Source organism: Sceloporus occidentalis, unplaced genomic scaffold (assembly GCF_023333645.1).
Source record: "Sceloporus occidentalis isolate IW3139 unplaced genomic scaffold, rSceOcc1.0.p SCAF_222, whole genome shotgun sequence".
Classification (NCBI taxonomy): Eukaryota; Metazoa; Chordata; class Lepidosauria; order Squamata; family Phrynosomatidae; genus Sceloporus; species Sceloporus occidentalis.
Genome location: NW_028317202.1, coordinates 68,449 through 82,459, shown reverse-complemented (window position 1 = coordinate 82,459; position 14,011 = coordinate 68,449).

Here is a 14,011-nt window from a genome sequence, read left to right as displayed (position 1 = left end):
CTTGATATAGTCTTTCCTAACATCATTACCTCTTCCCTGAGATCCCCACCTAGTGTAATTAAAACAACTCTTATCTACCTGCCTCCAACTATCAACCATGGGTCTTTCCTGAACATCGTGTTCTTTAGCAGAGTGAGAGTGGCAATTTCTGGCAAAATGTCCTACTTTACCACAAGCAAAACATTTAAAGGCTTCCCTTTTACCTGTGGGTCCTTGAAATTTATGTTGTAGCCTGCTCGGATACAACTGTCTCTGAAGCGAGGGGCTTAATACAGACACAGGCTTTGCAATGATTTTGCTGTGATTTCGGATTATTTTATGATTAGCATTACTTTGCTTCTCATCTAAACCTTGCCCATCTATTTCAACTGCAGCCACAACATCATTTCTTTTCTGTAGCTGTACATTTAACTTGTTACCGTTAGCTGTGCAATGCACAGGATCAGCCTCCCTCTTACTGCAGGCTGCCAGGGTCCTAATCTCCCCCTCTGCATCCCTCAGCCTCTGAGTAAGGCACTCATTTGCACTACGCAATTCCTCAATTTCTTGCAAAGTCTGCTGGTTGCTTACACATAAAGCTGCAGCATTCTGTGCAAAAAGCTTACACTTCTCAACTTCAATGTTTAAACCTAGAACTTTTGCTTCCAAAAGTTCTTTTTGCTCTTTCATTGATTTGTGCTGCTCCGCTATCCAACGAGCAGCAAAATCCAAAGCAGTTTTCACTCTAAGATCAACAATCTTATTATTTAACGCGTTATACATCTCATCATGCTTCTCAGATTTTACTTTAATTGAAACATTCAGCTCTGCCAACTTATCCTCCTTTGCTTTCACAATTTCTTCTAATCTTAAACAACAAGAGAGTAGTCCTTGCACAATGCAACCTTTTCTTTTACTCTCCGACACCTTTTTTTCAAATAATGTCTCTCCCAAAAACTTCTGCAACATCTCCCATGACTGTTTACAGTCCTGTGGGATTTCATAAGGACCACCATGTCTCTTAATATAATTCAGAAGCCATTTCTTAACATTTTTAGAATAAGTAACTTTTGCATCCTCCATGTTGCATGTCATATCAAACGAACAAATCACAGCAATATAATATAATAACAGTTATACTCACCACACTCCAGGCAGACTCTGTAAAGTTCTTCTGGCCAAGAGTCACGGCACCAATATGTTGTCTATACTTCTCCTCTCTCAAACCAATACCACCAATTGATATGCGTGGAGAATAATCCGTTCTGCGTTGTGTATTAATGATAAATGTAATACCCTTGTTACCTCCTCCAAGAACTACATATAACCGTATCCCCTTTTCCAGATAATATATATGTCTAGTTCTACTAAGGTTTTCTACCTGATATTACAATAAAACAGCCAACCCAAGATTCTTACCAGAGAGAGAGCTTTAATTAGAATCTACCCAGATTAATGTTACAGCAAAGACAAAACCAGAGTTACAGTGATATACAGATGACAATCATTCATACCACTCACAAACATCCCATCTATCTAATATCTGCTGCTAAGTGTGTATGCTGTGTGGGTGATGTGCCAAAGGGGAGACTCACCAATCCAGTCTCCTTTTCTATGTGTTTCTACAATGTCTTTTTAAGGGATTTCTCTATTGATGTGTAAATGAGGTCCCTGTCCTCTGTTCCCAAGACCCCACCGTGTGATGTTATTGACTTGCTATGTTTCCCATGCCTATCTCCAGGTGATGCATTTCCTTCCTTCTCTACATAGTGTATAGGTGTGATATCTTCTTACAGCTGTCTTTCCTGTTACTTCCCCCCTAAGTGGCTTGCAGCTATCATACATACATATATACACACATAAACTTAATCAAGCACATATTAATTACAAATATACATACTTTGTATTTACCCCAACACCAATCACAAAACAGAAACAGAATAATATATATAGCTGTCAGGAACCCTCTATCTTCCTCTTTCTGCAGCTGCGAACATAATGAACAGGAACGGACGAAATGCCAACGTAACATCCATCAATTGATGATGAAGAAATCGCAGCCAACAATCCAAATGAGGCGAAATTTAAACTGCAAAAAGAAGAAAATTTGTGACAGCAAACATATATGATATCTTATATGAATAAAACGTAATTCTGGAAAATTATAATGTAATCCAAAATATGAACATACCAAAAAATGTTATGATACCACAAAACATATATATATATATATATACATACATATATAGATACAACTTTAGGAAATAAACAAATAACCTAAGGGAGGGAGGGAGGGAAATATTCGCCTCCTGTCTTTATTAAAATTCCAATTATTCGAACATCAAGACTAGAATAATTGTATAATTTTAAGGCAAGACAGGAGGCTCATATTTGCAATTTTAACGCCTGGACACCAACGACTGAACTGCCGAATCCACAGGCTTAAAATAAAACTCACGAAAAGTCGAAGCTCGTGACCAATCAGCTGCCCTGAGAATTTCTGTCAAAGAACCTCCTGAATTAAAAGCGGAAGAAGCAGCCGCTCCTCTAACCGAATGTGCACCAAAATGACTAGCAAAGACAAAGACAATAGCCAACGGATCCATCTAGCTAAGGTAGGATTAGAAACTGGGCGAAAAGGTTTGGAGTAAGACAACAGGAGTTAAGAGTTAGCCGACGAACGATGAATTGCCGTAAGAGCCAGGTAAGTGCGAAGACATCTCGCAACACAAATCTTAGGATCCGCTGCCAGGTACGGGTAAGAAATGGAGGATGAGAACGTTTTAGTACGTTTCCTCAAATGAAATTCTACACATTCCGGAGAAAAAACAATGGAATCAGCCTCTAAAGCACCAACATCAGCAACTCTACGAAATGAGAGAAGACATAAGAGCATGGCAAGTTTAGCTGATAATTGCCTCAAAGAAAGAGAATCATTATCTGGCCAATTACGTAAAAAATTCAGAATTATAGAAACATCCCAAAAAGAGTCGTAACGAGGAGCAGGAGGTCTACTTAAACGAATGCCTTTGAGTAGACGACATACCAGTGGATCCCTACCAATAGGTCCGTCTGAAGAACCAACATGGGAACCAGAGATTGCGGAACGAAAAACATTAATGGAACGGTATGCCTTACCGGAAGAAAATAACTCAGCTAAAAAATTTAATAAGTAATTCACAGGGGCTGTATGAGGATCAACTTGTTGTCCCACACACCAAGAGGACCAGGATTTCCAAGCCGCTCGATAGGATTTGTGAGTGCCAGGAGCCCATGAAGCTCGGAGTAAATCCTGAGCTTCCTGCGATAAACCTGAGCCTGATGAAGATTCCCTGACACCGTCCAAGCAACCAGCGATAATCGACCTTCTAAAAGAAGTGGATGGAATCGATCCTCTGAATCCATCAGAAGAGAGGGAAACACAGGGAGTGCCAAGGGGTCCTGAACGGACAGCTCCAGAAGAGCTGGAAACCAAGGCTGGGATTGCCAGAGAGGAGTTACCAAAACAATTGTCACTTGCAAAGCAAGAATCCGTTGTATGACCCTGGGAATAAGAGCGAACGGAGGGAAGACATAAGCCCCCATGACTGGCCAATCTTGAAGAAATGCATCCGTCGCTAGAGCTTCCGGATCCGGGAGCCAGCTGAAAAACTGTGCAATTTGGCAATTTGTCCTGGAAGCAAAAAGATCCAATGTCAACGGACCCCTGCGACTGTTGATACGTTGAAAAACTTTTCGATTTAGTGTCGCTGGCGTCTCTCCAATGTCTGGAGAACCAATCCGCCTTCTGATTCTCTATTCCCGGAACATATTCCGCCAGAAGAGAAATGTTGCGGTCGAAACAAAACTGATAAATGTCTTTGGTCAGGTCTGCAAGACGTCTGGACTTGGTGCCCCCCAAACGGTTGATATATCTGACCGCTGAAAAATTGTCTCAACAGGAGGCAGCAATTGGAACAATCCTTGGCTAGACTGCGAATAGCAAAAGAGCCTGCAATCAGTTCCAGGCAATTGATGTGAAGAGAACGTTCCTCTAGAGACCAAACGCCTCCCGTGGCCTCTAGAGAAGAAACTGCTCCCCATCCTATCATGCTTGCATCCGATTCTAGGATGACATCCGGGCGAGATCCGAAAATGGCTCTGCCGTTCCAAGCCTGCATGTGAACAAGCCACCATTGCTTGGTCCTGACGGACATCCACCGTGAGACGTACTATTTGATCGTAAGATGGGTAACGTTTCAAATAACTGGCTTTGAGTCTCTGTAAAGCTCTGTAATAGAGAGGACCTGGGAAAATGGCCTGAATGGAAGAAGAGAGAAGTCCCACAACTCTCGCCAATTTTCGTAGAGGGCACGACTGCATGCGTAATAAGCGTCGAATCTCTTTTTTGATAGCCGAAATCTTCGAAGCTGGGAAACGAAGTACTGCTTCCACGGAATCTATTTCGAAACCCAAAAATTTGATTGTCTGAGTTGGAGACAACTCTGACTTTGGAACGTTCACCAAAAAACCTAGATGATGAAGAGTATCCATCACAAAAGACGTCTGCTCTGCCAGAAGATCCGGATCCTGAGAAAATAGTAAGATGTCGTCCAGGTAAATGATTGACCTTATTCCTCTGGAGCGAAAGAAAGCCATGACTGGACGAAGGAGCTTGGTAAAGCACCAAGGGGCTGAGCTGAGACCGAAAGGGAGACAACGGAACTGCCAAAGCTGGTGACCCCAGTAAAATTTAAGGAACTTCCGAAAATCTGGATGAATGCGAATAGAGAGGTAAGCATCTTTTAGATCCAGCCTTGTAAACCAGTCGCCTTTTTTCATGAGATCCCGAAGGAGATGAATACCTTCCATCTTGAAATGGTGATATCTGACATATTGGTTGAGAGCTCGTAAATTGATTACAGGACGAAGATCCCCCGTTTTCTTTTTTACTAGAAATATCGAACTTACGAACACTGGGGCACCTGATGCCCGCTCTATTGCACCTTTCTTTAGAAGAGAAGATAACTCTTCTTCTATCAAACCTGCCGTCCTGGATGCACTGAAAACCGGACGGCATAAACGCTGTACTGGAGGAACAACAAAATCTATGCAATACCCCTGGACCGTATAGAGGATCCATGGGTCTAAAGTAATCAACTCCCAATTGTGGGAAAAATAAGATATTCGACCAGCAACTTGTGGAAGGGAAGAATGGTAAACTGGAAGAGAACTTACCGGTATTGTAGCGACCTCTGGCGAACGCTGAAGCTCCTCTGCCTCGGAAAGCGCCGCGAACCGTCGATGGTCTGGAACGAAAAGATCCCAGGAATGTTGATGGCATCTGGTTTTGAGAAAACCTCGGGCCTGCTTGGTAAAACCGGCTGGAGATCCGGCCCCTAGATCGTCCAGCCCTGGGCAAAAAACGTGGATCCGTCTGGAACACCTTTCTCATGGATGTTTTGGCTTTAGACCAGGAAGACATCACAGAGACATGGCGATTAAGCTCTTCTACAAAAGAGTCGCCAAACAATAAACCGTTAGCTGTAGAACCTAATTCTTTAGACCCCAGCTCAGCCAAACGTGCGTCCATTTGTAATAAAGCAGCCTTTCTGCGTTCCGTTGAGATAGCCACATTAGTATTGTCTAACAGGCATATGATTCTGAAGGCCCAATCACGCACCAGTTTGGGGTCAAGGATAGAATCCTGCAAATAAGCTCTGTCAGCTAAAGATAAAATTTGTGTAATAGGCCCAACTATATCAAGTAATTTATCTTGAGCCGACTTGAGGCCTTGTTCTAATCCCTTGCGGGGATCCCGTTTATTATTAGACAGGAGAGTGACCACATTAGGATCAAACTCCGGTGTCAAAGCCACTTTCCCCGGTAGCACCGGGCGAGGGCATTCTGCCCGCAATTTGTTCCGCACCTCTTTCTCCAAAGGGCGTCGTAGCCATTTTTGTAGATATTGAGCTATATGCTCAGGCGGGGCCCACTCTGTAGCCCTAGGATGACGCATGACAGTGGGGTCAAAAAGCGCCTCTCCTGCAGGGTCCAACACCGGAGTGTCAGCATTCGGAGATGAAATGGGTTGAGATACAGTAGCCTCATTATTTTTGAAAGACTGACGGGGCTCGTCTATCATGGACTCACGGACGAAGCGCGAGTGTTCTCCTCTGGACGGAACCAGATTAACTGAATTTTGAGAATCATCCGATGAAGTGGCATGCCACTCATCAAGTAGTGTCATAACACCGTCTGCCTTATCAGAAGCCATGGACACCTAACCCGACTCCCTGAGAGTATGAGATGAACTAGCATGTTTCGCTCGCTTAGCAGGAGCCTTACCCTTGCCTGCAGAGACACTTCTACCCTTCCATGGGCGTTTTCTTGAGACAGAATCATCTGATAGATCAGAGTCATACACATGAACCTCTTGCAGAGGATTATCAGGGACAGGGTCTAATGGGATAGAACCCAGAGACTGAGCAGCTAAGGGTAGTGACAATTTTTTTGTCATTTTTTCCATAAAGACTTCCATAGAGGAAGTAAACTTGGATTCCAACCAAGACATCAAAAACTTCTGAGAAGGATTAGATTCCTCAGCCATGGTGATACTAGGGCTGAAACAACTAATCGATAAAATCGATAATAATCGATTATGAAAATCGTTGGCAACGAATTTCATCATCGATTAATCGAATCGATTTTTATCGATTATAAAAAGAGGGTTTTTTTTCAGAGCAAATGCTCTGAAAAACTCCTCTCCTTATAATAATCCGATCTCAAACAGAGATCGGATTATAACACCGGAATCCAGATCCCCCGCAACGCTGCAGGAGACCTGGATTCCCCTCACTGTCGGCTGGTCTCTCACTTCCGTCTCTCTCCCCCCTCCCATACACCCCTCTGACTCCTCCCCCTCCCATACGTCACTATGCCTCTCTCCCCCGGCTCCGTTACTGACAAGGACTTTCACTGCAGCTTCATAGAAGCCACAGTGTAAGTGAAGGGCAGTAACGGAGGCTGTCTGTGCGATGCAGACACTCACAGTCTGACAGAGAATCATCCTCTCTGTCAGCTGGTGGGGGTCTGCATCGCACAGACAGCCTCCGTTACTGTCAGTAACGGAGCCGGGTAGAGAGGCAGAGCGGTGTATGGGAGGGGGGAGGAGTCAGAAGGGTGTATGGGAGCCACCCTCCCATACACCACTGTGGCTCCTCCCCCCAGAGAGGATGATTTTCTGTCAGCCTGTGAGTGTCCGTTAATGCACTTCACTTACACTGTGGCTTCTATGAAGCTGCAGTGAAAGTCCTTGTCTAGTGAAGATCCGTTGCTGACAGGAGGCAGAGTGGAGTATAGGAGGGGGAGGAGCCAGAGTGGAGTATGGGAGGGGGAGGGGCCAGAGTTGCATGGGAGAGGGGAGGACCAGAGTGGTGTATGGGAGGGGGGAGGAGGCAGAGTGAAGTATGGGAGGGGGGAGGAGGCAAAGTGGTGTATGGGAGGGGGAGGAGGCAAAGTGATGTATGGGAGGGGGAGGAGGCAGAGTGGAGTATGGGAGGGGGAGGAGGCAGAGTGGAGTATGGGAGCGGGAGGAGCCAGAGTGGTGTATGGGAGGGGGAGGCAGCAGAGTGGAGTATGGGGGGAGGAGCCAGAGTGGTGCATGGGAGGGGGAGGAGCCAGAGTGGTGTATGGGAGGGGGAGGAGCCAGAGTGGTGTATGGGAGGGGGAGGAGCCAGAGTTGTGTATGGGTGAGTTATAGTGGTGTATGGGGGGTATTATGAATTTCAGGGAATATAGGGGGTATAAGGCATATCGATATTAGGCATATCAGGGGGTCATAAAACATCTGGGGGTAAAAGGTATATCAGGGGGCTCAGTTGCATATCACTGGCATATAAGGAGTATAAGGCATATCAGGGGCACAGTGGAATCTGGCATATAAGAGGTATAAGGCATATATGGGGGCAGAGTGGCAAGCTGGGGGTCTGATGTGCATAACCGGGGGCAGTTTGGTAAATAAAAAAATTTTTTATAAGGCTTTTTTTCCTCATAGTTTTTATTAAATATGAAAAATAGTTAACATATGAATTAATATTTACTAATAACTTTGTATTAAAACCTAGTTTGAGAAACACTGTGTTTGGGTTCTTGTAGCTTTTATTATTATGTCAGTAAAATAAGGTGAATAGAGAGAGAGAGGCCATTGCGATAAAGAAATGAAAGTGTAAATTGTACGTTTTTTATTACATTATTTTAAATTTTAAAAAATTGCATTTTTTTATCCGATTAATCGATTAATCGAAAAAATAATCGGCCAACTAATCGATTATTAAAATAATCGTTAGTTGCAGCCCTAGATGATACACACCAATAATATATAGTATATATATATATATCAATACAGGGACTCAGCCTGTAACAACTCAACTTTTATTTTTATTTTTTTATATTGTAAAAACGGCAATAACCACGGGCTCACCGTGAGGATCACAAATAATTACGGAAGGTACCCGAAGAAAAAACAACAAAATACAATGTAAAATATGAGCCGAACAGATCATGAACTGTCCAAAGAAGAAGCGTTGTATAACTGCCACTACGCGGGAAAGTAACCGCACAGTAGCAGAGAAAACCAAAGATGGCGGCGAAATCTCGCGAGAGAAGACCGCACAACTAAGGGAAAAACGATACCGGGAGAAACCAAAATGGCCGCCGTGAATGAACACGCAGTAAGAAAAAACAATAGACAGCGGAAAGCCGAAACCGGCGAGAAGCCGGCACTAGAAATCAGCCGAACGAACGGACAAAGGTAAGTAGAAACCCGGAAAAGCCAAAGGCTGATAGAATAAACACTGCAGCAAACGGAGAAAACTACTAACACCGAAGGAGTTATAAAAGGAACACTCCTGATAATGGAGAAATCCACATATAGGACAATCCATCACAAGCAAAATAAGTCATTCAAAACTTAAAGAAATAAACATAAACCTAGGAAAAAAAAATAAATATATATATATACCTCTAGAGAAATATACCTAGAGAAAATATATAATAAATAATAAACAATAAGTCACCAATGTGAAAATCACCAAAATGTATGAACAGCCAATGTAATGAAAGGAGCTGACCTGTATACTTGAGGTGAGCAGCAAAGAAAGAGGAAGATAGAGGGTTCCTGACAGCTATATATATTTTTCTGTTTCTGTTTTGTGATTGGTTCACTATTTTTATCCTTTGCTGCTATGGTGAGAAGTAAAGGAAGTGTTAAGCAAATATGAGCCTCCTGTCTTGCCTTAAAATTCATGTCTCTTGTACCTACTCATTTGTCTTTGGTTATAAATCCTCCCACTAAACGTTTTTCTGGAAGGCAGCAAGATGTATCAAAGTAGTTAGGGTTTTCCTTACAATATGTATTGCTTATTTTATTGTTGCCATGTTAACACCCTTACAAATGGTATTTTAGTGTATAGTGCTTGTAAAACATTTGATTTGAAAATAATGACAGATCCTATTTACATTAAGATGCCAACGGGTTTGAGGATTTCTCCTTTGGGTTTGGTCCCTAAGAAAGAGGTTGGAAAATTCCACCTCATTCATCATTTGTTGTTCCCTAAGGAGAGTTATGTTAATGATGGTATTGGCCCAGAGTTGTGTACTTTATCTTATACTTTGTTTGAGAGAGCCGCCCATTGGGTGAGGTCTTTTGGTCAGGGGGTTCTCATTAACATGCCAACTTCAGAATGACCATTTAAAAGGCAACATAGCTGCCTAAAAGAAAGACCCTGTGCCTCCAAGGGATATCTGTCTGGAATGACAAGTTCTGTGACCACAAGATTCCTGACAGTGGTAACCATGTCCCCTACCTAAAAATTATGACAGTAAGACTGACTTGCAATCCAGAGTTGAAAACAGAATGTAATACTAAAGGGCACTTTTAGTACAATAATGGTAGGTTTCCAGGTGACCATGAGAGCATGTCAGGAGATACCATATTTTGGCATAAATGTTAGTAAATACTCAGTCTTTAGATAATAATATGAAATAAACAAAAAGTCACAAGACTCTCAGAGGGTGAGGCTGCAATAGCTTATGTCCCAACTGCCCTATAACCCTTGAGACCTGGCGTCCTTATTGGTGAGCAGGGAAAACCGGTCTGTCCGCACAGATCTGTTTTTCCTGCTTCCTAATCATAACCACATTGCTATGGGAGTCTATACTCAAAGTCTGGTTCTGTTTGTAAATTGACAAGAAACGTGTGAGACAAACTTGTCACCCCATTATCTCACTGATTATAGGAGTCCTTGGAACCTCTCCAGTCAAACACGGAACTTAGCGAGATGAGCAGCAAGATGACCAGCAGTAAACTACTTTGTAGTTATGCTCTATTGTGTTTATATGTTACTGTTACTTTTTCTAAGTACTTTAATATGCATTTATGTTTGGTGAAGCTATTTAGGACAGTGGAGTGCCCCTTTAAGAGTAAATTATGTATTGGCTGTATTTACTTAAAATGACACTCCAGCCATCTTATATACTTTAACAAATTCTGTAGAAAACTGACCCCCCCACCCCCGATGCATTTGCTCCTCCAAGGCTTCCAGGAGATGTGTTTACTGCTAGCAAGCTCACCTAGCTTTTACGGTCAGTGGCTGCTACTAGGGCTACATACTAACCAATGATGTAGCTTCAGTGGCAGGTCAGGTCCTGCGGCTGCCAGCTGTGTACGCACAGCCACAAGTTATGCAAGTATAGAAATGTAACATGTGGCTATGCACATCCAGTTGGGGTCCACACGTACATAATTTGATTATCACTGTCCTTAAAGTGCCAGGGCAGCCTTGTCATCCATAATCTGGTCCTAGCAGTAGCCCTGATACATTATGCCTGTGTGTAAATATAAAGTGTCATGTGCATTTTATATTAAAGTTGGTACTTACTGTTTAGTTCTATCCTCACTGTATAAGACTCTTGAGATAATTGTTACTCTGACCAAATCTGCTGAAATAGTAACTGTAAATAATATATCCTCTCATACCTATTTGCATGCAGTAAACACAAAATGGACCCCAAGGTGCATTTAAAATTAAAATGGAGAGTAGACTGTTCCATTAACTGTTATCTAGTTTACTGTTAAGTTTGCAAGTTTATATCACATAGTAAAAAGGAAATGAAACACAAACAATAGAGCGAGGGAAAAATACTCCATAATCCAAGAGGTATTTTTAACAGACTTAGTCAAAGAGAACAAATATAGTAACTAGTAAAGATGTGTATGGCAAGCAATTTTTTTTGCTGCAATGGATTTTATTTCCTGGCAGTTTGGTTTGGATGGAATTTGGGGTGTTTTTTCATTCGGAAATTAAATTTAGGTATTTTCAAAGGGAGAGGCCTTTCCTCTTCAGCAGCATCTTAAAAATTGGACTATTTTGATGACTTGATTCCTCAGAGTAAGGAAGCTTGAAACATCAGCAACAGTAGGGCACTGGGCAGGTGTACATTTAGATTGAACAGGACTTTACAGGACTGACTCTCCCCTCAAATTAGAAAAAAATGCAAGAGTAAGGAAGGAGATAGAGCTACAGCAGCAACAGGAGGGCACTGGGCAGACACTGGCAGACAGATACATCAAGCTCACTGGTACAGGACTGAATCCCCCCCAAATTAAAATAATCAATCCCTAAGAGCAAGAAAGGAGAAAACCATGTTCAGCTTGAATATTGAGTTCTAGGTGAGCTACCAGGTGCAGGGAGACAAGACCACTGCTGAAGGACTACGTGGACACACACAGCAGATGTACAACCCCATTTTTGGCCTGCCTAATTGAATTATTAATAATTTAACAGCACATATTGTCCAAAATTAAGAGGCTTAGCTGGAGGTGTAATCATACAACTATAACACAACTCAGGAACAGTATTTCAAGAACTAAAAACTGTATGAGTGCACATGCACAGTCCCCTGCCCTGCCTAATTTTTCACCAATATTTTCTGATTTATTATTTTGTATTGCCTGAAATTAAGAGGCTTTGGTGGTACTGTAATTGTACAGATAAAACAAAATGTAGGAACAGTATTTCAAAAACTAAACACTGTGCAAGTGAACATGCACAGTCCCCTGCTCTGCCTAATTTGTCACCAGAGCAGGAGACAGCTCCGTGGCTGCTCGGAGGGAGCTTCCACGGAGCTGGGCGATTCGTCGGTGTGGGAAAAGAAAAAATGTCGGTGCGCTAAGCTTCGTCGGTGTGGTCTGGAGACGTCTGGAGGAGGTGATGAGGCTACACGCTCCAAGGATGGTGCTTGGGAGCTTCCTTCTGCCGGTTCGGCTGCCATGCGATCTGAAGGGGCGGGCACACGGCCTGTTACTTTGCGCACCACATGCCATATGGCATCCACTACATGGGGATCTCCAGTGGCCATCTTGGAGGAGGAACACTCTGTAGCTGATAGACGCACCGATGCAGATGAGGAATTTCTGGGCACACCTGCCTTACTGCAGCAGGGTTTTTCTGCACCTCCCAATATTGAGGCAAGGCTGGTCGCATCCACCTCAGCTGGTGTTCAGCCTTCAGGTGAGCATGGTTTTTCCCTTCCCCCTTTCTCCGCTTTTTCTTCGCTTTCTAGGTTGCCTGTCGGGGGGTTCTGGGGTTACTCCTGAGGGTTCAGGTGTTGTAGGGCCACAGGCCAACCCCTCCCGTCTTTTAGGGCAGTTGATGTCGGGCTTTGGTGAATTGTTGGATGTGTGTAAGCGCCAGGTCGGTTCTTCTTCCCCGGCTGGGGTGTGGGGTCATTATGGTGGGTCTGGGGTGCCTTCCGGTGCGCCTTCGATTATGGTGGTTTCTGAAAAACTTGCTAAAGAGGTGCGGCTGGGCCGTATGGCGGGCACGCTTTTGGTTTCGCCTCACCCGGGTTTGAGGATTTCTCCTTTGGGTTTGGTCCCTATGAAAGAGGTCGGAAAATTACACCTCATTCATCATTTGTCATTTCCTAAGGGGCGTTCTGTTAATAAGAGTTGTGTACTGTATCTTATACTTTGTTTGGCAGAGCGGCCCATTGGGTGAGGTCTTTTGGTCAGGGGGCTCTCATGGCCAAGACTGATATTGAGGCGGCGTTTTGGCTGTTGCCGGTACACAAGGAGTGCGTGCACTTGTTTAGATGTAGCAGGTAGGGTGGCGTTTACATTGACAGATGTTTGCCTATGGTGGGTTCCATTTCCTGTGCCTATTTTGAGACCTTTAGCACTTTTCTGGAATGGGTCGTTAAGGAGACGTCGGGGTAGCCTTCGGTCATCCATTATTTGGATGATTTCTTGTGCTTGAGACCTCCTGGATCTCCTCAATGTGTGGGGCTTTTGGCTTCGGCTCAGCTGGTTGGGCCTGATTTTGGTGTTCCTTTGGCCCCTTTGGTTTTGGGGCCTATTTTCGAGGTAGGTGGTGTGTGGGGCAATGGCCAGATAGTGGAGCGAGTTTGGCCTCACCAGGAATCTGATGTTTCTTGAACTTTTTCCAATAGTGGTGGAGATCCGGGGCGAGGAGCTGGCGAACCATGAGCTTCCTTTTCGGTGTGACAATTTGGCCGCAGTGCAGGCGGTGAATGGTCTCACCTCCTCCTCTATCCCCGTCCTCCGTTTGTTGCGTCGCTTTGTCCTGCGTTGTCTGCAATTGAATATGAGTTTTCGGGCTGTTCATGTTCCTGGGGTGGATAACAGCATCGCCGATTCTCTTTCTGATTTGCAGTGGGAGCGTTTTTTCTAGCTGGCCCCGAATGCAGACAAGGTTGGAACGCAGTTTACCAGGTGGATGTGGCGACTGGGCGAGCCGGAGCAGGGTTGCTCCTAAGGAGGGCATTGGTTCCTTCTACTTGGAGCTTTTAACGGACGGTTTGGGCTGATTGGGGTGAGTTTTGGTGCCAGGCTGGGTCCCCCTCTGTTGATGATTCCAGGGCCGAGGTCATATTGTGGTATATTGTTTTTTGTTTAGCTCAGGAGTGTCGGTGTCGGGCCTAGACCGCCGTATGGCAGCATTAGCATTCATGTTTCTGGTGAAGCAGGCAT